Here is a 25,796-nt window from a genome sequence, read left to right on the forward strand (position 1 = left end):
GAGTGTTTTCAGCAGCCACAACACACAGAGACTTTCTAGTGCAAAAGGTTTTCACGGTAAACTAAGAAACCCACAGAGCAGACCACCACCTGTCTATGCTGTCTAATAATTATCAGACATCCCCAATCACTCTCAGTCATCCAGTTTCAAATTAGCCTTAAGCCAAAGAAAAGTCTACCTCTCTCATAAGATCATCTTGTTTTAATTGAAAATAAGTCAAGGAAGCTACATCCTCTTCTTCTTGGGCTGCATCGCATTAGCTGTGCTCCATGATTTTCCACTGGGTAAATAATTGCACTGAGCTCCCAGGAGAGGTCAGCAGATGTAACTGCCCTGAGAGTCATTATTATATATTATATCAGCTAATGTTACAGAGCTGACTCATTATGTGGATATAAAATGTAGGGCTGCTTCTCTCATGTGTATTCAAAGTGAAATGATGACACTGACATTATTTATTCTACAGTAGTGCATTAAGGGAGGCTGGATGCAGTCTTTTCTTCGCCTGACTTTGGGTTTAAATGAAGGCTTGGGGATCAGGGGAGGCAAAGAGGATCATCTGAGGGTTTTGGGGTTGTGGAGGACATTCTTTGGGGTAAGATCCGGGGCCTGTATAAGATGTGTGCTGTGAGTTGTGCAGTATAGTCTTGTTAGCAAGAGACCTGCTGCTAATAATCGAATAGAATGGGCCAAAAGTGAACTCTTCTGTTCCCTTTATCCCTCTCTTACTTACTTGCTTGCTTTCCTGTCCCTCACCACCTGCCTTTTCCCTCCATCTGTTCTTGGCTTTATCTCCTCATACCCGCATACATGATTCTAACACTGCTGCCTTCCAGCATATCTTTAAATCTCCCTTCTCACCTGGAGTTGGAAGAAATTAATTAGCAGTATATTTTGGAACGAAAGCTGGTGCGGAGTGTGAAGCTGGTTGGAAGCATTCAGAAACATGGAGATTTAAGAATGCCTCTAGAGCAGCCTTTAACAAAAGAAAAGTAGAAAGTCTGTAACTGTGTGGATAAATGTTTAGCTATAAGGAGAACTCCAGGGTGAGTATTCATACAGCTTATTACAGTTGCCTGCCATGGCAGATCCATCTAGATAGGAGTTTCAATAATTTCAGATGGCATTATGTTTGTATGGTTGAAGCAAGGATAAAGTGTGTCTCTAATAGTAAAGTCGACCACGGTGGCTGTCAAGGGCAAATGCACCATAAGGGTCCAAAGGTTGTTTAATAAGAGCAGGATGCTGCACACCGAGACATTCTACAATTCAAAAACACATAAAAACACAGAGAGAATACACCATTGTGAGCTAGATGCAAATGAAAGACACATTCTGCATAAAGGCAAACCAAAAACAATTTCAAAGCATGCTTTTTGTGGTGTATTGGCACCACATATGAGATATGGCTATTAAAAAACACAAGACTAATACTGTAATACAATTTTATTTAAAGTGGTAGTGAACACTTTAACATTTTTTTTCAGCTGTACACTGAGGTTTCAGACTAAACTATGATAAAACACATCAGTACTGGTTTTGTTTATGACATTTGACCCACACTGATAAAAATCTGCATTTATGGCTTTTAATTAGCTTAAACAAACATCTGCTTTGAAAAATCTTTTCTGAAAAGGCGGAACGTAGAATCCTACCACGTGGTAGGATGCTCCTGCACTGCCTTGGCTCTGAGAGCTCCGGCTTTAGTAACGCCAGTGCTGGAGCCAACGGCCCAAACAGGTAGTGCTCAGGACCACCACGGTCCACCACCACACTACAGCCTGCTTCAGGGGACTCTGGAGGGGAAAAACCTTCCACTTCTAAAGGAGGCAGCAGTGCTGTCAGACTCTGTGTCACTTTCTGGCAAGGGGACATCACTGTCAGTACTGCTTCACCAAGGGAAAAAGCCCCGTCCTTTCCCACTCCCTCCTCTCAGTATTAAACTGTCCATTTTTTGTGCATTTTTCAAAAGTCCAAAGTGGGCGGAGTTAGCTCTGAGCTGGGGGTTTACTTACACTTTAAGAAACATATTTCAATGTCTTTCTCCTTGAACATACTTCCCTTCTGCATCAACAAAACACTGCTGTTGGGTCTTCCACTGATCAAGCAGTAGGTCTCCTTTGTACAGCTGTCTCAGACCTCTGTCATTCTTTTCATTTCAATACAATTTTCCTTTTAAGCACATTTGTTGATGCAATTGTTTTGAGCTATTGCAGCCTGTTTACCTGCTTAAAATCCATTCAACAATCACTGCAAATTTGCCCTTTTCAGTCATTTACAAAAACAAAACAAGACAAAATAAAGCTACAAAAACCAATCACATTTAACACAACTACTTTATGCATCTACTCTATAATTACTACTCTTCATCATTATTCATGTGCTCAGGTCATGATCACTCTGACTACACGATTAGAACACGCAGTTAATCAAGCAGCCACAAACTCAGGTCAGTAATTTCAACTGGATTAAAACCTGGTGACCGATGAAATAAGGCTGGAGGGTTTAGGTGAGAGCTGAATATAGAGCAACAATCATTTCACTTTAAATGCATTTTAATGCTTGGCTTCTCCTTAATAACTAACAACTTAATAGCCATTTAAAATTTGGTAGGTTGCCTGAAATGCTGGGGCAAATAGAACAACATAATATCATGCGTGAGTAGTAATAATAATAGCATAATCAGCAAGCTCAAAGGGCAGTGAGTGTATACATGCACATATAAATACTGGGTATGTGTTTGTACATGTTTTGGTTCTTATGAAAGAAGGCGCGCAGCAGTAGAGTAGTAAATAAACCCTCTTTCTTCCTGCGCCACAATAGCTGATATCTTATTAGGTGTTATTATTACATATAACCTCTCATACGACCATCCTACTCAGATCGTGCTCATATCCTCTGCCCCGTCTGTCCTCAGTGGCAGAGAAAATTCATCTCAGGGGGATTTTATCTGATCTAACTCTGTCTAATGAAGCACTCTGTTGAAGCTGAGACGTTGCAGGGTTCCCTCGCTGGTGTGTGCCAGCTGGGTACAACAGAGGCGGCACAGCTTTATGCTCTGCAGCAAGAGTCACGCAGAGGAGGCATCAAACTAAGACACAGCAAGACGGTTGGCATCTGCTGTTAGCATATTGGCCCCTGATAGGGAACAATAAACACAGCCTAAATACAATCTCCCCCTGACTCTCAGATCCAAATCAGCCTCCCACCACAAGGCAATGCAAAATGCACACTCACACAAGTTGGGAGAGCAAACAAGGGAACACAGTTTGCAAGAAGCACGTGGTTCACAAACAAACAGCCAAGAGCTGACGTGTAAATACAATATGTTTGCTTTAGAAGCAGGACGACTGTCTGGCAGAAAAAAAAAAAAAAATAGCCAGTAGAAATGTGGTAGCTCTACTCTCACGCCAAGACAGAGCTCCAAAATCCCTTCTCACAGGAAACAAAACAGCCCATGTTGCAATAATTAAATGACAAACCCCAAAATATACAGTACCTGCTAAATGTTTTTCATTTTTCTATTTCAAAATGAATCAATGATTCTTAATTAAAGGAGCAGAAAATTAGCATCCCATCCTACTCATACACTGGATTTACTTTGTATCTGACCATGCTTTGAAATTAGTTCCACTTAATTTGAGAGTATTGGTTGGCTTTTGTCTTCTTGGAGTTAACAGTGAGCATTTTTATATGCTGTCTAGTTGCTTTGATGCAGTTTCAACATTATGGGCGGGAAGAGTAGGTCAGGGGTGGAAAAAGTACTCAACTACTGAGCTCAAGTAAACATACAGCTACTCTTGTTAAAATCTACTTAAGTAAAAGTGAAAGTACTTTTTTCCAATATACTTCTTCAAAGTTAAATTAAATAATCTAATAAATAAATCATTCTGTATAAAAGATAGATTCAACACCAACTCTTCTTTCCTGTAGGCTGGGCCCATATAGTAGGATGACATAACATGATGCATGAATCTTAATACTATAATTGACTGTGTGTCTGTCTGTCTGTGTTGAATTGCACTCCACATCATCATCATCATCCAACTGACCTTGATACATCTCAGAACACTTCTTGGGTGTACTGGTTTGAAACTGGTGCCATGAAAAAATCATAAATATCTACAGATTTTCTGTAATATCCCTTGCAAAACCATTTGAGAACCACTGATGTGGATTCATTCTTTCACTATGTGCTACTGTGCAGTCAACAGAGGTAGAAAAAGAATTGTTGAGTATTGCACTCAAATAAAAGTGCAATTACTCTGGTTAAAACTTACAATAAAACTAACACAAACACAGTCATTTGAGTAAATGCAATTTGGTAGTTTCCACCTCAGACTCTAGTATATATATAACCTTGCAAAGCAGATGGATATGCCCATTTCCGTGTTTCTCACTGGGGAATCCATCTTGCAAAGCTCCCATCTGAACTGTTTTGGCCCGGTTAGAAAGTGACAGGACCAATCAGCGACAAGGGGCAGTACTTTCGGGCTCAGCGGAGTCGTGACATAAGCAAGCAAGCAGCAACAAGAGGTCTGTGCAGATATGGCGGAAGACATTAGCGTGGATGCTGCTAAAGCGTCAGTTTTATCAGAACTTGACGACATTTCCTCCTTAAAAGAAGAACAAAGAACAGCATTGAGTTGTGTTCTTTGAAATAATGACAAAAGTCGTGTACTGACATGTCTACAGTTGCCAAGGTTCGCGTTCTCCATGGATTTACTCCTCGGTAGCGGCTACGTCATGTGTTGTTGCTCTGATTGTCCTGTAAAGATCTGACAGACAGAACGTTCATCTAATCACCCTCCAAGGATTTTTTCAAAGCCTCTGCCCTTTCCCAAACACTGTGTATGAGAGGTTTTCCAGATGGATGTGTGAAACACATCCATCTGGTGTGTCAGCTGGTATATACTTTTGGACAACCTAAACACATTAAACATTGTGTTTAGTATTAGTGCTTGCCTTCTCCAAATTGGCAGGCTCAACAATTTTTAGAATTTAAGTTGAGGATGATACTAAATTTTTAGATCATGCACTTTAGCTAAAAATAATCAGAGTATTTACAATTTGTCTATATTTCTGACCATCCTGGGCCACACTGTGAACATATCTATCTAAACACCTAACATTAACAGTGAAGATTGGAATTCATGGGGCTCCATCAAAAGTCAGACCAGACTTCCTCCACAGCATCATCCATTCTACTCACACAACCTTTAAGACACTCAAACACACTACAGCGTCTGAGGCTACCTCTGTGAGTAAAGTGTGGGCATATTGTTTGTTTCCAACAATTACTGTCTCCAGGCAAAGGCGAGATATTTGAGGACACAGGACACACTGCAGCCATCTTTAATGACTCTGTTTGTGGGTTATTAGACCTGCAGCATGAAATCTGCCAGAGGAACTCACTCTCTTTCTGTGAGATGCAGCAGCATTGGAAAGCCATTAGAAACACCAGTCAATTACGATGCCCGATGGATGGATTTTCCAGTCAAGCGTGGTTAAGCTCAACATAAACTAATGGGGAGTCTTTAAATGAGCTTGACCTGCATATGATTTTAATTAGCTTTCCTGCCCTAAAGGCTTCCATTAACTGTTTGAAAAAATCAATAGAGCCAGTATTGATGCTGTGCGAGAGCTTAAACGATGTCCTAACACTCCACTGATTCAGCGGTGATAGAGAGATATAGTGAGAGAGCAACACATACACACTATAGGTGCTCTTGTTTACGGCTGTCATATTGATATGTGTCTCCTTGTTTTTGTGTCTGGTTGTGTTTTCGTCATGTTTGACTGAAATTGGTCTTTCAGGATGCATCTGGAGTAAAGAGCATTAAGAGATTCACTGGAGAAAGTCATGCAATTTCTTACATGTGTGCAAACACGAACATATTCAATTCTAATGAATAACATTTGATGAAGATTTGTGTATTTAAAACTATTTGACTAGAGTTTAAGCAATGACAAGTCCATGGTGTGCTTCAGAAGCATCCAAGCAATAAGTGAATGAATTAAAGTTGCTTTCAGTTTTACCACAGGGATCTCAAGTAATCAGTGTCATATTTGTGACATCTTTAATCTCTGTGTCAATGCTTGTGTGTGTCTGTGTTAATGTGTGTGCTCTTTAATACCCCGGGAGGAAACTGAAGGGACATGGGGTCTGCTTTGGGGACTATCATCATTACCCTTCATTAATGCAGGAGGTCATTCCAATTACACCGTGGGTCATCTGCTCTCTGACACGAACTCCAAGCAATAAACATGCAGACAACACCACAGAAACCTGACCGCTGTCTCATTAACTGATCTTAGTCTAATTAAAGAGAGTTTATATCCAACTCCAATAAGTGACTGATCTGCTCCAGTCAATCTAACAGTTTAAATGAAGTTGTTGCCTCATTAGAATGGACTTCAGGGTTTTGTAGAATCAGATTTCCCTCCATCCAAGTTGTTCTGGGTCTTGCTGAGAGTTCAGTGTTACTTACTTACACTGCCCATCCATCTATCCATTTCCTTTATAGTTTATCCTTAGATACACGGGGGAAAATTCCAACTGGGTGAGAGGCGAGGTAGTCCTGAGACAGGACACCATTTCATGCCCAGCTAAATTAAGGTATGATACACTGTATACTGTACAACTTTGAAAATATATGTCTGGTTAAAGTCACACTTAGGCTATAGCACCTTAAACCAAAACAGACCTTTTCTTTAGTCACACTTCCTCTCTCTTTCTCAGTGGTGCCGTCTGCCCACATCCCCTGCCATTCATGTTTCAATGCTCAGCCAAGGGCAGCAGTTTAAAGAACTTTCTATTTAGATATAAAGCCTGGAGTTGATGTGCTTGCTATTTGTTTTTAGACCACAGAAAGTCATTTCTTTGTCTTAAATGTCAATTGTTTCTTCTTCAGTTGTTCTCTTGAGGCAGAGCTCTGCCATTGTGCCATCATATACAACAACCCTGAGTGTGCCAGACTGTCTCTTCCCTATAGGGTGGCAGGGCGAACAAATAAACAAACAAACAAAAAAATCAGAAAGATTAGCCTTTGTGTGGTTAACAAGCTGAAGAAAATGCTGCCCTGTCAATGTTAACTCAAAGCTAAGAACAACAAACCCAGAGGGATTTTGACTTCACTCTACTGGCTTCACTCTAAATCAATTAGCATCATTATTATCAGTTATAAATAATATTTCAGTTACAGACATAAACATATCCCCCTGTTATCCGTCTCAGAAAAAAACACCATTACTGATTTGTGTACCTGACCTCAAAATATTCACCCCTCTTTAAGTGACTGGCCTAATTCATCAGAGGTCCAGCTAGTTGGTGCTACTGCTCTCACAATTAGTGAAACAGGGATCACCTGTGTGCAGTGAATGGGTCTCAAGTGATTGGAGTATATAGACACCTTCAACCTTCAACTTCAGTGTTGCCTGTACCAGTTTGTTTGGTTATTGATTTGCAATGCCATTAACAATGCTCCTACACACGGGGCATTCATAATGTTTTAATGAAAGAACCACAAGTTTAGAAGTAAACCACAGCTGAGGATTTGTTGCATCTTTATAAAAATTGCTCATGAGCAAAGTAATCACAGCATACATAAAGTTTAACAGAGGTGGACATATCCAGACAGGGGAAAGTTACTGTGTGCAGGCCGGGTATTCAGATGTTTCAGAAAAAGAGGAACGAATCTAACTTTCTGTGTGAAAATGCCTAAAAACTCTTATTCAGCTGGTGTGATTTTGGACTCACTGTTTCAATTCAGTTTTCTTTTAGTGACTATGGATTAAACAAGCTTTATATCCTTATCTTCAAAAAAATTCTGCAACACTTTCATTTTTATTACACCATTGCCATGAAACTCGTGTGAGCCTCAGATTATTATCTTTGAACATGATGCTGACCATGGCACAGGTACATGATACCTACTTCTCCTTTCATTTACAGTGTATCTACACTGTTCCACATTTCTTTCTCCTTCTCCTCCACTACAATCTCCATATGAAGTGCTGCAATTTTGCTGGCCAATCATCGACAGCAATCTCTCCTCCCCAGCGGTGGTGATATGGACTTCTTTTTGTAGAGGCATATTGTTGCTGCCTGCAGTTTTAGAGAGGAAAATGGATGTGACCCTTATGACACTAAATAGCTGTCAACCGGATCTAAACTGGGAGAGTTTCTTGTTCCCGTGGCACACCTGCAATCCCCCCCTGCTGTGGTGGCTGTCTTTGGTATGACAGTGGAGAAAAGCTCCTAAGACTCCTTTGCCCCATCCAGATGGTGGTTACAACAGTCACCCAGACCATTTATCATGTGTATCTGCTGAGCACAGGGAGTTAACAGGTAATTAAAATCATCAGTCACGCAACAAAAGCAGGGATCGGAGAGGCAGAGTGGAAAAGAAAAGAAAGAGACCTCTCTGCAGGTTTCCAAGCTATTTCCACTCTTTTTGTGGCTTTGAGTTGTGGTAGGAGAGAGGAGCAAATAAAAGTAACAAAAAAGGAAGACAAAAACAGAGGCAAATCAAAGAAAGCGAGACAGAGTCTGACTTTCAATAGTCTTTGACTTTCAAGCAAGAAACATTTGAACCTTTTACTTTTATTGATAATCTTCACTAAAGCAGTAGAAGAGGGATTTAAAAGAGATGGACACAAAGCAAAAGAAGTGTTGTGCTGTCTCATAGGAAAGGTCTGTGCGCTAGCTAGCCTGTCTGACACTCTGAGGTCCCGTCTTTAATAGGGTCCCAGCTTCCCACTGATCCCTCTTGTTCCCACTTAATGGGGACGTGGAGAAGCAATGACGTGTGGGAAAGGCCAGTGAAACCGGCCCTTTACTGGCCCACCACAATCAATACTCATTTGGCCACAACCCCCCCCCCCCCCCCAAAAGTTAATTAATGAGAAGAAGGGAGGAATGTGGCCGCTGACAGCTGATTTCCCTGCTGGTCCCTGTCCTTAGCACCTTGTCGGCTTCTTATTCTGCTACTTAAAAGCTTCATTATGCTTACACCAAGCATTCAGTAATGAGAAATGACAAATATGTGGGCAGACATAGGTGTCAGTGCATTTTCTCTCAAGTTGTTAAAGTAAAAAGCAAAGATAATCAGCCGATGCATATTTATACCTTCATATAGCTAAACTGCAACATTAAGGATCTCATGACACTTTTTATAATCAGCACTTTTGTCGTCTTTTTTTGGGTGGCTGGGCACAAACTGTCAGGTCAATTTTGAACCTGAAGCATGGGCGTCGCCACAATACAATTGGGGGGGTCACATCCCCCTCACCTTAAAAAAAAAATAGTCATTTGGACCCCCCCACATTTGCCATCAGAAGTATTAGTGCATGACCATGTTCTCTCCATTGCTTCACAATTAAATACGTTCCATTTTTTCATTAGGGGGATTGCCCATATCAATAGAAATCCACTCCACGTTTTCCTGGTTTCCTACACACACACACACACACACACAGCCACGTCATGCAGGCATGTTGAGACTGAGAGTCGGATCAATGACAGCAGCAGCAAATGTCAAAATGTCCAGCTTTTGCTGATATACTTTCTTTGACTGTTCTACAGACGAGAGATGGACATAAGGAGTTTTTTTTTGAAGAAAGGGAAAGTAAGTTAGAGTTGCCCAAGTTTTCCCTTGAGTGACCAAACAGCTAAATCGCGTTCTTCCATGGCCAAACACAGCCAGCTTTTCTGATAAGAATGTTAGCAGGCTAGCACCCCGAGCAGGCTGGCACCTCGCTCTCATCAGGCACCTTACAAGGGAGAAGTGTTGCCAACCTAGCGACTTTGTTGCTATTTTTAGCAAGTATTCAGACCCCTCTAGCGACGCTTTAAAAAAAAAAAAAAAAAAAAAAAAAAAGACTAGCGACAAATCTAGCGACTTTTTCTGGTGTTATTGGAGACTTTAGGAGACTGATGTGAAAGCACGTATTGTTGCTGCTTTTCTCAGTGAACAGGGATGCAGCTGTGAGCCCCTCCCTGTCTCAAAGCACTCAGACAGGCAGCCAAGTCTTCACACAGCAGTCCCTCTCAGCTGGAGTCAGAGCAGGAGATGTTCAACCCTCCACGTTGCTTTGGCAGATTGTCTATTGTCTCTTTTTGGTTCATTTAAATCCAAAGAAAAAAAGAAAAAACATTATGAATCAAATGGTTTAAAATGTTCATTACTCACTGTGATTTGTTGTAGGCTCTTAACTGGATTATAAGTTTCAAAACTAAACCAAAGTTAAGAAAACTAAACTTATGAAAAAGAGAATTAAAAAATCCAACTAAAAATACAATTAGAAGTAGCTGCCAGAATATCTCTCTTGAGTCAGTTTTGGCAGTCTTAAGCCCAGATAAAGGATGAGGGCTGGAATTATGACGTTATAAAAACAAGAATTGACAGAAGGAAGTTCATCTGTAGTTGTAAACATATTTAGGGTCTTTTTTACTCACTTTTTTTCTCTCTCATGACGTTATTCCTCTCTCTGACAGCGTCCATTAAAAAAAGACTCCAGGTCTGAACACACATTTGACAATTTCTGAACTGTCAAACTGCTCAGTCATGTTTTAGGGAGGTGGCCCATTTCTAATGTAGCCTACATAATTATTAGGCTGCTACTACCTGTGTATTTGATATGCTGATAACATGACTTAGCTACATCACAGAATTCTTCACATGAACAATCTACAATCTACAGCTTATTTCAGTTATCAATATGAAAAAATGCTCAATGCATCTCCATGTCTCCTGATATAGGTGGTTGAGATTGAGAGTGAGGCAAGGGCAGAGTCAGCATGCAGGGACAGTGGAGACAGCTCTGTTGCTGAGGTGAGTGCTTAAAGGTGACAGGCAGTTTTTTCTGCAAAGCGTAGGTTAGTGCTTGCTACATAGCCCGAAACAAGTTTAATTTCTAAAAATTAGATGCAAATAGAATATAAATTAAAGTAAATTAAATAGAGAATAAAGTGCCAAAAAAGTTGTCAGTGTCAGTCCTCTGTGTATTACACCAGAACATAGTAGACAGTAATTGCAGATCATGCTGGCTCCAAGGAAAAACAATGAAAGAGGGAGATAATTATTAATCTAAAAACATGATAAAATGCACCAGAATGCAGGAAATTGCCCCTACTTCTTTCAAAATTTGCTTGGACCTTGGGCAAGCATGCTTTAGTTCAGTTGATGGCAACTGGACCCTGAGTTTGCTGTTAGCATGTATATGTAGGTGTGTGTCTTCCCATCCGGCCCCCCTAGGATTATTAAATTCAGAAAATTTGGGAGGACAAAAATATGGCATGCTTTTGTTGACCTTTATTTCTTGATGTTTAAATAAAAGTGTACGCCTAGCGGCTTATCAGACAAGAATCAAAATAGCATTTCTGTAATTCGGCATGCTAAACACATACTTTTTATTGTTATCTTGATTAAAGATGCAGTTTTTGGCACTGATTTTCAACATTAGCCGCTCTAAGAGTGCATTTTTTCTTTCTTAGAATCTTCACAGAAGATTTGTTTCCACATACAGAGGTTGTAGTCTTCAACACACTGGTCGTGAGTCGAGTCCCTGTTTCAGTGGTGCATGTGCCCCCCCCAACTCTCCCTCCATGTTTCTTGTCTTTCTTCAGATATCCTATCATAATAATGGCAAAAACACCCAAAAAACACTCAACATATGCCCAGCCTTATTAGAATAGGAACACAAATAGATGGATTTATATTTATGGTGTTCTTAAACGGTCTTTCAGATGAGCCCTTATTGATGCCTGGTGTTGATAATGGGATGTAGATGAATTTGTCTACAGTTATGAGTTTAGGTAGACAAATAAACTTCCACAATTCAAATGTTGTTTCTCAAAATCCCTTTACCTAAAGCAGCCACACTCGTGGGTAAAAAAGGAAATGCTTTGACTTGTTCCACATAAAGTCATCACTGTCAGATCAGAACAGAATGAAAACTTTTATAACTTCAAAGTCTCTTCTTGTCTCCTCTCCTCTGTGAACAGGAGTGCAGAGGGAGAGGAGAGGAGTGCCACTGCAGTGGAGGTACAATATAAATAGCAGTCGACCCTCCTATAGCACCCAGAGCAGACTTACTGCAGCAGAACACACAGCAGGCAGCGTGGCAATGCGCTCTTTCACGTTGAGCACATTTCAAGTCGAGACATCTATACACAACCCTGCTGTCAAAGCCAGCCAACCCGGAGTTAAAATAGCCCACACAACTGATACAATGCTTCTTAAATGGGTCATGAAGGATTGCTTGAATACAGTAGACAGCGTGCACTTTAAAAGCACTCATAATGCACAAGGTGACACTTAGTGTTTTAAAGAATAATGTATCCTACAGAGGCAGAGCTTTGTGACTTTTAGAGTAAAAGGTCACCGTCTCATGTTTTCTTTTTTACACAAAGAAAAGGCAATTTCCAGAAGATGTTTTCACTTCATCTTTTTCTTTTGCCACAGAAGTACACAAAAGTTTTCTTCTGGCTCACAATTTCATTGACAAAGGGGAGACAAAATGCTACATTAGAGATAAAATATTCTGAATAATCAATATTTATAAGCTATTGCTCAAGGAGGCAGAAGGAAATGTCACTTACTATACATGCCGATTACCAGTTTGCACCAACTCTAATGTTAGAGGAGAATCGAATGATGAATGACATGAAGCTGAGTGCACAACGTGGCTCACAAAGAGAGGCAAAACAGCTTGACAAAAGAAAGCTTGTCAGAGTATTTGATGTCTCACTCTGAATGTATTTGAAGACACTGTGAAAATGGTGTATAAACTGTAAGACCTTAAGCTGACAGAGGCTTCAGTGGTTGTAAAAACGTATAAAGGTCTACAGAGATTTAAGTTAGCTGGGCTGTCATTATGAATGGTTTGATGGAGTGCGGCTAATGCAATTTCATTTAAATGAACTGAAGCGACAAAAGGCATTGGCAACTGATTTATCTAACTTTCAGAAGACAATGGGGCAGCATTCTTGGGAGGAAATTCAACCCGAAGATTGAAGAGGGGATTGAGGTGGGAGTTGAGAGAGAGAGAAAACTTCAGAGAACATCCATCAGGATTGCGGAACAATGAATCCAATCACTCTGTATTAATGAGCCGATGCTTAAAATAGTTCCCGTTGTGAGGTGAAGTCAGGGGAAATGATCTTTGCAGGGGGAAGAAGCTTCCTGATAAAAGTCTGGGCATAAATCATTTTGCAGAGTAGAAATAGCTAATCTCTTTCCTTCAAATTCCCCACCTGCTTTGAGCACTGCTGAATAGTGATCCTGGGGAATAGCTATTCTTAACGCTGACTGGTGAATGGGTGACTTACAGTATGTCCAGAGGGCTCACAGAAGCTGGCTGAAGATAGATGGCCACACGCAGCACTGTTAAGCTCAGTATTGGCTGATAAAACACATACGGGTACTGAGATTTTGACAAAATTCTGAACCCAGCTTCAGTGATGATTGACTTATTAAGGTATGAAATTTTAATGCTTGAAATACACGACTAAATATAAACTCATGAAGCTCTGAGAGAGGGGAGTTCAAATCATCATTTTAAAAATGACAATTAAAGCAATGAGCTGTTTTTTTAAGTTTGATAAATTTTCCTAAATACAAGAAACGAGTAAGAAGTGAAGCATTTTCTACAAAACAAGTTGAAAATACTCAGATTATATCTCAGAAACACTGAACACACATCCTCCTCTCAGCTGCCAGCTGAGAAGAAGATCAGGAGAGTAACTTCCATTAAGCCACACCCATTTCATGAGAGGGGTGTGGTCATGGGCGGGGTCAAACAGCTCATTAACATTCACAGCCACAGACAGGTCAGGGCTGAAACAGAGGGGTTTTAAGACATGCAAAAATCCTATACTGCAGTGTTTTTTCAGCAACAAACTTCACAAGCATGTTTTGAGACCAATATAAACTTGTCATAAAGGGGTTGAAATATGTTACCTTTAACCCCTTAAAGTCTAGCTTATTAGCAGTTACTGCAGTGCTTTATTGTTTAACTCAGCCCTGGGTTTATTCTCATAAATGACATTTATTCTGTTCAGTAAAATCCTCTATCAATAAATCTCTATTTCTGAACATATGAATTATTCCTGTCACTGGCGTCAGGACCTGCTATTTGATAAAAAAAGATAAGCTGTGGGACTTTTTTGTACATTAAACTAAAGCATATCAATTACTGGGGCGTTTATTCTGATCTCTCAGGTAATTCAGATTAATCTGTTATGTGCGTCCCTAAAGTTTGTGTTAACTGTATGACTTTGTCCCTGGCCCACCCTAACTGTTGTTACCCATATTAATCAGGTCTGTATTTGTATGCTGTAAGCTGAATACAAATAAACAGATACGAGGCCAACATTGGAACAGAACTCCCTACTGGGCCCAGCTGTGCTAATATGGCCTTTTTCACCTCATTTTCACTTTTCTAGCCCTGATCACCTCTTTCTTTCTAACTGTCCTCCACAAAGTAAACCCTAATTCAGCCCTCCTGGCCTGAATGAGACATATAACTATCACTCGCCCTTTTCTTAACTTCATATACATATCAATGTTAAGACATCAGGTGTACTCCTAAAACATGACAATCACCTATCATATTCACTTTGCTTGACTTCACATTCGTTATTTTTCTTCACACATTCAGACTGAACTCATCTAGGCTTATGGTGTTTTTTAGCAATGTGTAGATGTGTGTGTGGTAGAAGCAGGTCATGGGCACAGATAAAAGAGGTTGCTGAAGGGCAGAAAATGGGCAGGGGGCAACAGATGCCCTAGGTTACATTGTGCCCCATGGGAAGGCAGCAAAATAAACCTGCCAGCAGATGCAACAAGTAAACACCTGCAAACACAGGATCGCAGATGCACCAATTCATTATTATGCAAAAAAAAAAAAAAAAAAAAAAACCTTATAAGACTTAACCTTCTTTTAATCAACTTAAAGAGCTAAGAGTCAAGCCACCTCTAATAACCTTTATCTGAGTAAAGAAAAGAGGAAATCTTGGGGTATTTCTGCCAAACTTTGCTGGGAAAAACTTTGAGCAGTGCCTGTTTTTCTAGGTTTATGAGTTAATTTATGTCATTTTCATAAGAGTTAATTTTTCTAAATCAAGGTGATGCTATTGTCATTATTACCAATAATAACCATTCCAAGATATAAATCAAGATGTCAAGACAGCAACTGGAGTTTAGGCATTGCTATGTTAAAATGGACCTATGCTATGCTATTGCTATGTGAAAATGGTCATAAAAACATCTCTAAGTTTATAAAATTGAGGAAAAATGAGGCAGTAAAATCTGCTCCAGCATGGTTTGGCCTGCTGGTTGAATGAGCTGAAGCCATGCCTCCTCACGAAAAATATGATCCTCTCAAATTAGAAAAAAATCCTACAAGCTGAATGGAGAACTTTTCAGTCTGCTCTACTGGACCTGACAGCTCTGCGGGTCAGCATAAAAAGGCTCAGTTTTATTTTCTTATCCTGTACCTAACTCTTCAGTTATTTCTAATATCTCATTCTCTGAGTTATATGAAGCTATGCCTCACTTTCGTATGAGATGTCTTTGTTGTTAAGTCGCTGCTGAAAACAATCCATTTCCTGATGTTGCTCTTCAAAATATAAGTCCTCAAGAATGATTGGCATTGGAGGCTTTTATTGCGACAGAGTGGAATAGGACATATCTATTATGGGATACCTTACTTAACTCTAATAACGCAATGCTAACAGACAGAGGGGATTGAACTGTTGCTGCTGGTAAAGAGACAGTCACATCAGATCATCTTGCTTCTTTTAATCATCCAGGACTAAAGACAAGTGAAATTCAGATTAAAACACCTTCAGCAGAGTTAAGATGTTGATGCCCCTTGACCTTATGGCAAAATAGAAATCCACGATGTTTCTCCACTGTGGATTAATCTGTCAAAAAATGCAGCTGTATCAACTCTGCCTCTAAGCTATAGAAATTAGGGGCCTCAGGTTTAGCAGGGTGCATAAAACACAGTACCATGATTTGGTACCAGATTTAGGCAAGAAAGTGAGTGCTTGGACTAAAAGTAAAGACTAAAACGTGAGGACTTTTTATGGACTAAAACTAGACTAAAACTAAAAAGCGTAGAAATGAAAAAATGTGACTAAAAATGCATTTCATTTGAAGACTAAAACTAAGACTAAAATTAAAAATAGCTGCCAAAATTAACACTGCGGTAGGCCAAATTGGTCGACAGCTTTAGGAAACTTAAATTAATTAAAATTAATGTGATTATAAAGGTGTGATTTCACTAAAGAACAGGTATGCTGGAGTAACAACAAAGCCCAAAACTTTTATACTTTAAAATATATTCTGTGATTATCCATAAATGATATAATTATTACCTCACTCTGGAAAAGATCATAATGTAGTTTTCATGGAAGCTTTTGCTCTCTCTGTTTTCCCACAACACTGAGGACGGTGACAACTATTGTGCCTTAAATTTGCACCCAGTATGCTGGGATATAGTTCAGACCAAATAGTGGGAGAGGCCAACCTGCAACAGTCTAAAGCCTAGAAGGTTTTCACCACTGCAACTGAGAGAGATGATGTATTATTTCCATAGCAACAACTCTCACAGTCACTCAGTTTAAAGTGATGTATTTTTTTCCATTTACTGTGCAATAAATCTGCCTCTGCAAGAGGGACAGTACTGCACATTCATTGTTTTTGATACTGTGTGATATCAGGCTGCATGACTGCTGCACGAGTGTGATTCATCACTAATTCTCTTTTATAATCACTGTTGCTTGGTTGTGCAATTTCACTGCACAGGTAAACACAAAAATGCTGTGCTAGCTCAGTCTGGATAAAACTAAGATATCTGCAGAAAACAATATTTTTCCACAGACAGCCTTAAATTTCTCACGTGTTAGCTAGTAGGTTATAAGAGTATACTGATGGAGGAGACAGACTTAAGTTTCTGTGTGGAAGTTCATTTAATAAGAGATCGATGCAGTTGAACAAAACATTTTACTATATTTTATTCCGATCAAGAGGGGTGGTTTATGCCAAATGTTATGTTCGAATCATCATCTATGAAAACACTTGGTCTGATTGTCTCTCCCTGTTTGGGGTGATTCTGTGGTACTGAAAGTGTTGATGTGATATAAGGGTCCTCATGCCCCCTCCCCATCTGAACTGACTACAGCAGTATGTACTGCTGGGTTTGCTGAGAGAGCACCAGAAACAGCAGGACTGTTGGGAGTGCATGATAAAGGTCCGTTTTTAAATAAAATAAAGTAAAATAAAGATAGTACAAGGTATAGACATGAAAAAGTAGAACAATCCATTATTTTTGGGGTGGAGTTGAAAAATGTGATCTGATGGTGTTTGGTGATGTCCAACAGAGACCAACAGCTGTAGCTATTTTGCCTGTAGAAAGCAGGGACCCCAGGTTTGACAGGGTGCATAGAAAACACTACCATGATTTGGTACCAGATTTAGGCAAGAAAATAAATGCTTGGACTAAAAGTAAAGACTAAAATGTGAGTACTTTTTATGGGCTAAAATTAGACTAAAATGTTTTGAGTTTTCATCGACTAAAACTAGACTAAAACTAAAAAGGGTAGAAACAAATAAAATGTGACTAAAACTAAAATACATTTCATTTAAAGACTAAAACTAAGACTGAAATTAAAAATAGCTGCCAAAATTAACACTGCAACACATCAATTTGATGAAAAATATGCACTTTTTATTCATAGTCTCCCTTTTAAATTTGGCATCATGACAAAAGCACATCAAAAAGTGCATAAAAAACACGACAACAGACATAACCTGAGGTAGCAGAAGTTTTTTCACCTGAATAAAAATAAAATAAATAGAATGAGAAAAAATGAAATGCTGTAAATAATAGTTTTTGTCAAATCTACCCAGGCATATCTTAAAGTGCATAAAACTAAATTTGCACAGCTGTACCTGCAGTTGAAAAGGACATGTTTTATACTCGGTATCTTGGGGCTACTTCCGTCAGCATTGCTAGCAATGCCTCAAAACAATGCAGTACATTGTAGGTAGACTGTTGCTAGGCTACGCTGAGTGTTGTATTCACAGTCTGAAAAATTGCGTGAATTTATGGAAACTTGCGAAACAGGTTGCCCCCTGCATCTCTGGCATGACCACAGGCTGGGCCACTTGGGGCTTGGTTCTGGGCCACATGTGGCCCCCGGGCCGCTAATTGAATAGACCAGCATGAATACATCCCTACCAGGCCATTATATGTAATAATCATATTTAATCTTTTATTATTATTATGGTAAATAAAGCAATGAGAGGAGGGCCAACCTGACAAGGCACATGCAAAGATTGCACAAAAAGAGTGGGAGCTTATATAAAAGCCTGACACCTAGACCTAGGAAGAAGCACCAATTATAGCATTAAAATACTATCCTAGTGAAAGAATAAGTCTTCGAAAAAATACACACATCACCCAAACATGTTTCAACTCAGTTTTCACACCCTAATGAGCAGTTCTTGATTTAACATTAGAATAACAAAGTTATGCAGACTGCTGTGGAAATCCTGCATAACTGATATCCTGAGTAGAGCAGAAATTGTTACTTTTTGGTAAGACTAGCACAGAGTGAATCTACAGACTGTGTTGGCGGGAGTCAATATGTAATGACTTGGAGGGCTAAGACTAATCAGAAATAGTGAAGATCTAACTCCTGTCTCTGCCTTGTCTTCTCTGTTTCTCTTTCACCCTCCGCCAGCCTCGTTCTGATGACTCTCTTTATTTATCTCATTTTTTCTCTCTGCGTCTCATTCTCCTCCTCTCTAAATTTTTTTTTTCTCCTTGCAGAGCTGAAGGCAGAGGCTGGCCTGTGATCCAATCACAGCCTGGCTGCAGCAATCACCGTCTGCTGATTGGTTTTATAATCCTCACTCAGGATCTCAGATGGGAGAGAATCAGCTGGCCAAGAAGTGCTGCTCTGAAAGCTGTCATACTGATGCACACGCTCATGCACGCACACATACACACCTGCGTGCACACACCAGCCTGTCAAAACAACACAGACTCGACTCTCTCTCTGCATCTTTATCCCACTCCTTGAGTCTACATCATTTTTTAGCTTTTATTTTTTGTACAAAAGTTTTCTGTGCGTGCATGCGTGTGTGTAAATGATTGTGGTGGGAAGACAATCAAGAGAGCAGAACATTCACACAGCTCAGGCTGTCTCAGATAAGTTGTTACTCATCTTATGTGTGTGTCCTTTAATCTTTTTTATGTATGCATGTCCATGTACAATAACAACAACACGTTCATCAGTATATTTTAGAATATGATGCAAGACAGCATCCCTGTGCCGCAACGCCTCACTAGGGTACAAGAAGACAGGCTGAAAATATGCATGAATTGAGGAGCGCCACACACGCTCCAGCCCAAACTCCCAGATCAATAAGCTGAGTGTTAACTCTCATATTTAAACATTCAGAGAAGAAAAGCTAATCTTCAAGGCATAATATCACAGCTAAATCCCCAAATTCTCTCAGGTAACAGTGGAAGTTTGATTTGCCTTCTAGCATGAATAACTACATGAAAAGAGGAAATGTAATTAATCAATACACGCAGGTGCTGTTTTTTAAAATGCAATAACTCATGCATAAAAGCACAGACAAGTGGCTCCAGGAAAGACTGAACCCTGATCTTTATGTGTATGTAAGTGCTTGGTGATTTCTCTATTCTAACAATACGTTCCGTCTATAACTTCATGCCCAAGACAGGTGTGTTCTGAATTTTAAAGCTTGCAACTTAAAGTCTAACTTTACATCCTGCATAGGAGGATTCTGCACTGTTCAGCATTTTGCATCAGCTTTATAGCAAACGTCCTACTGACTATACCTTTGTCCTACATGTTTAAGTTGTACAAGGACAACTATGATTGCCACTAGTGATGTGTGCCCTTCTCTGGGTGCTTATCAAAATCAAATGAGTGTTGTTTTAAAATTTTCAAAGCAAAGCTGAACATTTTGTTCTATAGTTGAGGTCTCAGGCCTGGCAAAAAGCCAGAAATGATTAAAAGTTTTAGGAGAGAGACACAACATGTCTTCAAAGTTAGCTTTGAATTTTCCTCTTAATCAACCAAATTAACTGTTTGAACACTTGCAAGAGTGTAAGAAGTTCGTGAATGTATGCATTTAAGAGCTTTATAATCTGAGCAGATGCTGAATCTGAGTGATCCCATATAATGAAGGCTTTAACGGCTGTGGTCCTTTAGTTAGTGGGCACCACACACAAACAGACTCCATTCACAAACAAAACAAAAGGGGAAGTCTTCAGTAATGAAACATGACTTTTAGAGTCAACAAACACAACAACCGATAGGAAGAAAGAGTTGTTGGCCAGTCTGCAGCATTTTAAACTTGCAACCAGTGCTATATTGATCAGAAGTACAGCTTATTGACTGTAGTTTTTTTGTGAGGTGGGCAGAGCTGGGCACCACATCCCTACTCCATTGTTCTTTCTGAGATTCAGAGTCCATCAGATCTTGAGGTAATATCTGCAAAAGCTTTTTACCTTAGAACTGCACCTACTTCTTCTAGGTTACTGCCCCCCCTCCCCTTCTGCTTTCCGTTCTAGCAGTGATTCACAGCTGGAAATGAAGAGGAAACTTAAGATTTAGTGAAGATTTCTATACGAAGCTGTGTTGTATTTTTCTAAATCATCAGTGTGCAAAAAAAAAAATCATTAAATTGCACAATCAGCACAAAAAATACATATATAGTATGTTCAAACAAAATACAGTCACTATTTAATTGCATGACCACATGTCTCAGACAACAATCATATTCTAGGTAATATTCATGATTACTTATTTTGGTAGTCTTTAAAAAGACTGAAGTAACTCTATTGATTTGTGCAAAGAAAGAGCTGTATGAATTCTGTTTTTCGTCCTACATGCTTTAAAATGAAAATCACTGTTCAAATGTGCACAAAAACACACACAAAGCATAATTTTAAAGTAGTAGGGAAAATGCAGAAACTGATTCCAAAAAAATGGATCTGAATGCAGGAAAATAAAGTTTGGATCTTAAATATTCCGGGAAAAGACTTTCAGACCCCCTAACCTGATGACAAATGTTAAAATATTTGATGCAATGACAAACAGGTTTTGGTATTTCCAGAGAGGGGTGAAGTCAGACAGCTCATTAACGTTAAAAGCCACAGACACAGAAACAGCTCGTTCTGAGCAGGGCTGAAACAGAGGGGTTTTTAGACATGCAAAAATACAATACTGGAGTGTTTCTTCAACAACAAACTTCACAGGCATGTTTTGGGGACCTCTGGAATAATATCAACTTATATTAAAAGGGTAAAATATGTTCCCTTTAACTTACAAATTTGTCTTAAAAACTGACTGAAAAAAATCCTAATAAAATCGAGATTGTGATTGGGCCATAAAAAATAATATGATATTTTTTCCTCACTTCCAACCCCTAGGCTGAACTGATACAAACAATGTACCCATGTCCATTAAACTTCTTGATAACAGGTTATACGAGATGTGTTGAGGGGCCGTGCATTATGTCAGTTTATGACTGCTGCCAGAAGGTTTTTATGTACATGGGGAAAATTGTGATATGGAATCACTGCTGTTATGGGATGCCCTGTCTGTATAATCTCTACATATGTATTTGTTGACTTTATAACTGTGGAATGGAGTCCAAGGCAAATTTCCTACCAGTACATTTAGGTATGTCTTATCTTATCTTATCTTATCTTATCTTATCTTATCTTATCTTATCTTATCTTAGTGTTTTAATTGAGAGCCAAATGGCAGCAGATTTTTTGAAACTATGCATTTCTTATTTGCACTTTTCAGGAGTTCCAGTTTAGTTGCTTTCTCTGTGAAAGCTAAGAGCTCTTAAGCTAAGAGTACTTTACTCCCTGTTTGGATAATAACCAGCTTTTATATTGAAACAATATAAGGAATTTTTGATAGATGACGGTTTTACCTTTGTTGTGAAAAAACAACATGCTATGGATCAAAAAGTAAATGAAAACATTTAAAGGAAAAAAAAAGTAAAATGTTGCTACAACAAGGAGCAGACAACTTTTGACTTGTTAACTGAGCCTTCTGGGAGATTTTTTTTAACTGAAATGAATTCAAAGAAGCAGTGGTGTCCTTATTTTCAATCACTATGAAAGCAAGGATCCAGCTGCTGCCCACCTACAGTTGCTTTATGGTGCACAAACTAGCATGTGATAAAATTCAATAAAAATGTTTGAAAGCATCAGTTTCAGACCTTAATCTGATTGCAACTGACAATTTAACTCTGACTCTAACTCTCTGTGAGCCTTCAGCGGACTGCCTGTTTGTCCTTACTCGTAGCGTTCAGCCACCTCCACGTGTGACACAGAAGAACTGGCAAGTACTAGATGCAATAATAGCTATATTTTCATAAATGCTAGTTTAAATATGATTGCTGTTCAGTAAAACATGATGGTTACTTTAACATGTTATGTGACAAGACAAAATAGCAGCTTAATGTTATTTTTTCTTCAAATATGCCAAAAACTCCACATGACTGTATAGTTAGTACCCATTGTGTTCCACTCTACAGTGCCAGTTCATGTTTATTATCACCCTAGGCAGCTCCACCTCTCCTCAATTTCAGCTCACAGGAATTGATTATTACTGCCAATAATCTGCAGGAGGTGAAACTGTGGTGTGAGAAACACAATTACCATCCTGTATCCTGTGACCTGCATCATAAGCATCCTCGCAGCTGTGATTTTTCCCACTGTGTATCTGCTGCTATTCCTGACTTCTTCATCCTGTGTCCAGTGGTCTGTATCTGATTTTTTTACCTGCTGTACGTAGACTGCCATCTCTTCTTTTGACACATTAATTAAGCATTATGACCGCAGAAATAAGTTCACTTTTTTAGTAGACCTTTGAATACTGTTAGGGGAATACACACAGACACAGAAACACACACATCTGGTCCCACAGACTTGCCATTAGCTCAGTGTGTCAGTGTGTGCTCACTGGGGTGAAACCGAGCCAGTGGGAGCTTCATTCATTCCAGGCCTGGAGGGGAAGAGACACTGTGAAGCCATGGCCTCTCCCTCTCTCTCTAACACATACATACACACATATAAACGTACACACACTGTCCCCCATGAGGTCAGCAGGATAAGCTGGTTTGAGGAAGGCATGTACCCTTCACTTCCTGTCAATGACAACATGGGCTGCTAGCCGCTACGCACCACTGAACCTAAATCACTGTCTCCCTCTCTCTCCCCACTGTTTTTGTCTGTAGCTCTATATAAACCTGACATCTCTCTGTTGTATCTGGAGCCTTCCTGACCCATCTTTGCTCCCAAATATTTACCTCCCACCTCCTCCCCAAACCTTCCTGTGATAGGAAATTTAACAAGATATACAAAAAGAACAATAATAGGATCCAAAAAAAAAAAGAAAGAGTCAAGAGTGTTCAGTTATTTAGGAGAAAAGGCACTTAGTCCTTTTTACTCTCCTTGCATTTCTGACATTTTTGAGAGGTAAAATAATTTCGTTAATAAAAGAGACACTTTATTTTTCTTCTTTTTGTATCGTCTCTGGGTTTCACAACATCCACTGTTCCACAACGGCAATGAACAATAAAAGCAACAACTCTTAGAAAGTGTTATGTATATCTCAGGTCTAAAATATGCTGTTGAATGCTGCAGCTACGGCATTATTCAAGTTTGTTTATGAGTTATTATAGTTTAAGTTGTTTTTTTTTTGCTAAATTCTATCTTTATTACAAAAGAAATGTATAAAGTAGAGGTGGGTGGTAAACTGTCAGCAACACCGTCATCTCTGGCAAAATGTAGCTAGTGTGCTCGCTTTGCAAAGCGTCTCGGCCAGCCTGTCTGGAGCTTTAATGCAAACACTGGGTGCTGCAACTGCTAGATTCAGTACCCAGTGTTGCAACAATTCATTTAAAGGCTTAAAAAACGCTTTAAAGGTGTGTTTTAATTGATGACTTAATTGTTTTAAGTCTGTGATGATTCAAAGGAATATTGTGGCTGTGGAGAAGCAGCTATAAACACTGTAGCTCTGTACACTCACTGGTACCTCTGCTACAGGTAAATTATTTCCAAAAGTTCTTTGAATTTTAAGTCTGTAGTTACTATTTTGTTCATGTGCTTACTAAGGGTCGACTGATATTGGATTTTCAGGGTCAATATCAACACAGACTATTCGTAGGGAATGTGACTGGTAACCGATATTAGCAATCGATATGCATTTGTTTTTGCAAACAAAATGTAATGTGGAGAAAGTAAAACTGTATGTCAAAACAGGTGAATAAAATATTAAGATAAATAAAAAGTAGCATGAGAAACAGCATGGAGCAACACAGTAGCAGCAGGAAACAGGAAGTGGTGCAGTACACCCCCTGTGCCACCCTGGCTTCAGTGTTGATTGGCTGGTAGTTCTGTGACATCAAGCCAGTCAGAAAGTTTTGTGGGCAGGGCATTAGGTGGGACTATGGGGACACACCCTGTAGTGAAGCCAAAGAAGCACACCTTTCAGTTAACTGATTTTGGCCAATTATCTGTAAAATACAGAAGCAGATACAGATAATCAGGTAAATAGGCATCAATAATCTGCCAAGCCGATAATCAATAATCTGCCAAGCCGATAATCAGTCTACCCCGGTGCTTACATACTTAGAAAAACTGTGATCTAATGCACAGACATGAGTGGAGGATTGGCACAGGCATGTTTTAGGGGGAGAGGGGACTAACCACAATATAATAACATTACTGCAAAGAGCAAAGTAAAAAATAGTGATAAAAAATTCAGGCCGAATCCCCCAGTTTAAGCCCAAAGTATCTGTGCATTAGTAAATATGTCACAGAATTAAAAGTAATAAAAGAGGATTTTTCTTTGCTCCACTTTTAGACATTTTAATAAAAAATGAATGTGGGCTTCTTTAAAAGTACATTAAAGACCAGCTTTGTTCTTCATAACAAATCTTGTTCTTTTGTCTCTATATTCTTCATTTCTCTAGGGGTTCTAATCACTCAGGGGACATTCATCTTCACTCTTTCACTCCCTCAGTCTCTCTTTGTCAGATGTCCTCTTCTCTTCTTTTCATCAGCCCTGTCAAAACATTGCTTGGTCCCTTGGCTATTGGGGAATAAAACCCAAAAGGGAGTCCAAGGCAGCTGTCTTAGATTCATTTCATTTCACCGTAGTACAGTGCTTTCTCTGCACTTATTCAGGTAAAACTAAAGAGAAAATCACTTAGTTAGGATGAAATATCCCCATCAATGATGCTGCTAATGGCACCCCGATATCATGAATAAGTAGGGTGAAGTGCTAACAGTACATAACAATGACAATGGAGATATTCCAGAGGCACACTCTAAAGCGAGTGCTACGGGAAATTTCCCAGGATGCTTTGTGAATCATTAGCAAGATTAAAAAATTTTGACATTTAAAAAATATTGTTCGTAGTTGAAATGTATTATTTTAAAACTGTCTTTGCTCATTTAATGCTGTTGATGACAACTGATGACACATCAGGATCTTTGTTGACTCATTTTGTAGGGGTCACTCAAAATCAAGCAGTACTGGTGAAAGTTAAAGCTGAGACTGAACACTCCAAATATACAACAAGCCAGGATGTACAGTACGGATGATAACAGCAGAAAGTATCATGCCTAAACTTTAGCGACAGGAGGGTGGATGGAGCTGGAAACAGGGATGAGAGAGTGGGGGATGACATACAGTGGAAGGGCCACAGGCTGGA

The 25,796-nt window shown here is 39.4% G+C and overlaps 1 protein-coding gene across 1 annotated transcript in view; it reads right to left on the reverse strand.

Moving 5' to 3' along the window:
- Positions 1-25,796, reverse strand: part of LOC121522718 (ephrin type-A receptor 6-like) — a 237,683-nt gene that overhangs the window by 45,457 nt on the left and 166,430 nt on the right. The window lies entirely within an intron of this gene.

The sequence above is a fragment of the Cheilinus undulatus genome, linkage group 15 (genome assembly GCF_018320785.1).
Source record: "Cheilinus undulatus linkage group 15, ASM1832078v1, whole genome shotgun sequence".
Lineage (NCBI taxonomy): Eukaryota > Metazoa > Chordata > Actinopteri > Labriformes > Labridae > Cheilinus > Cheilinus undulatus.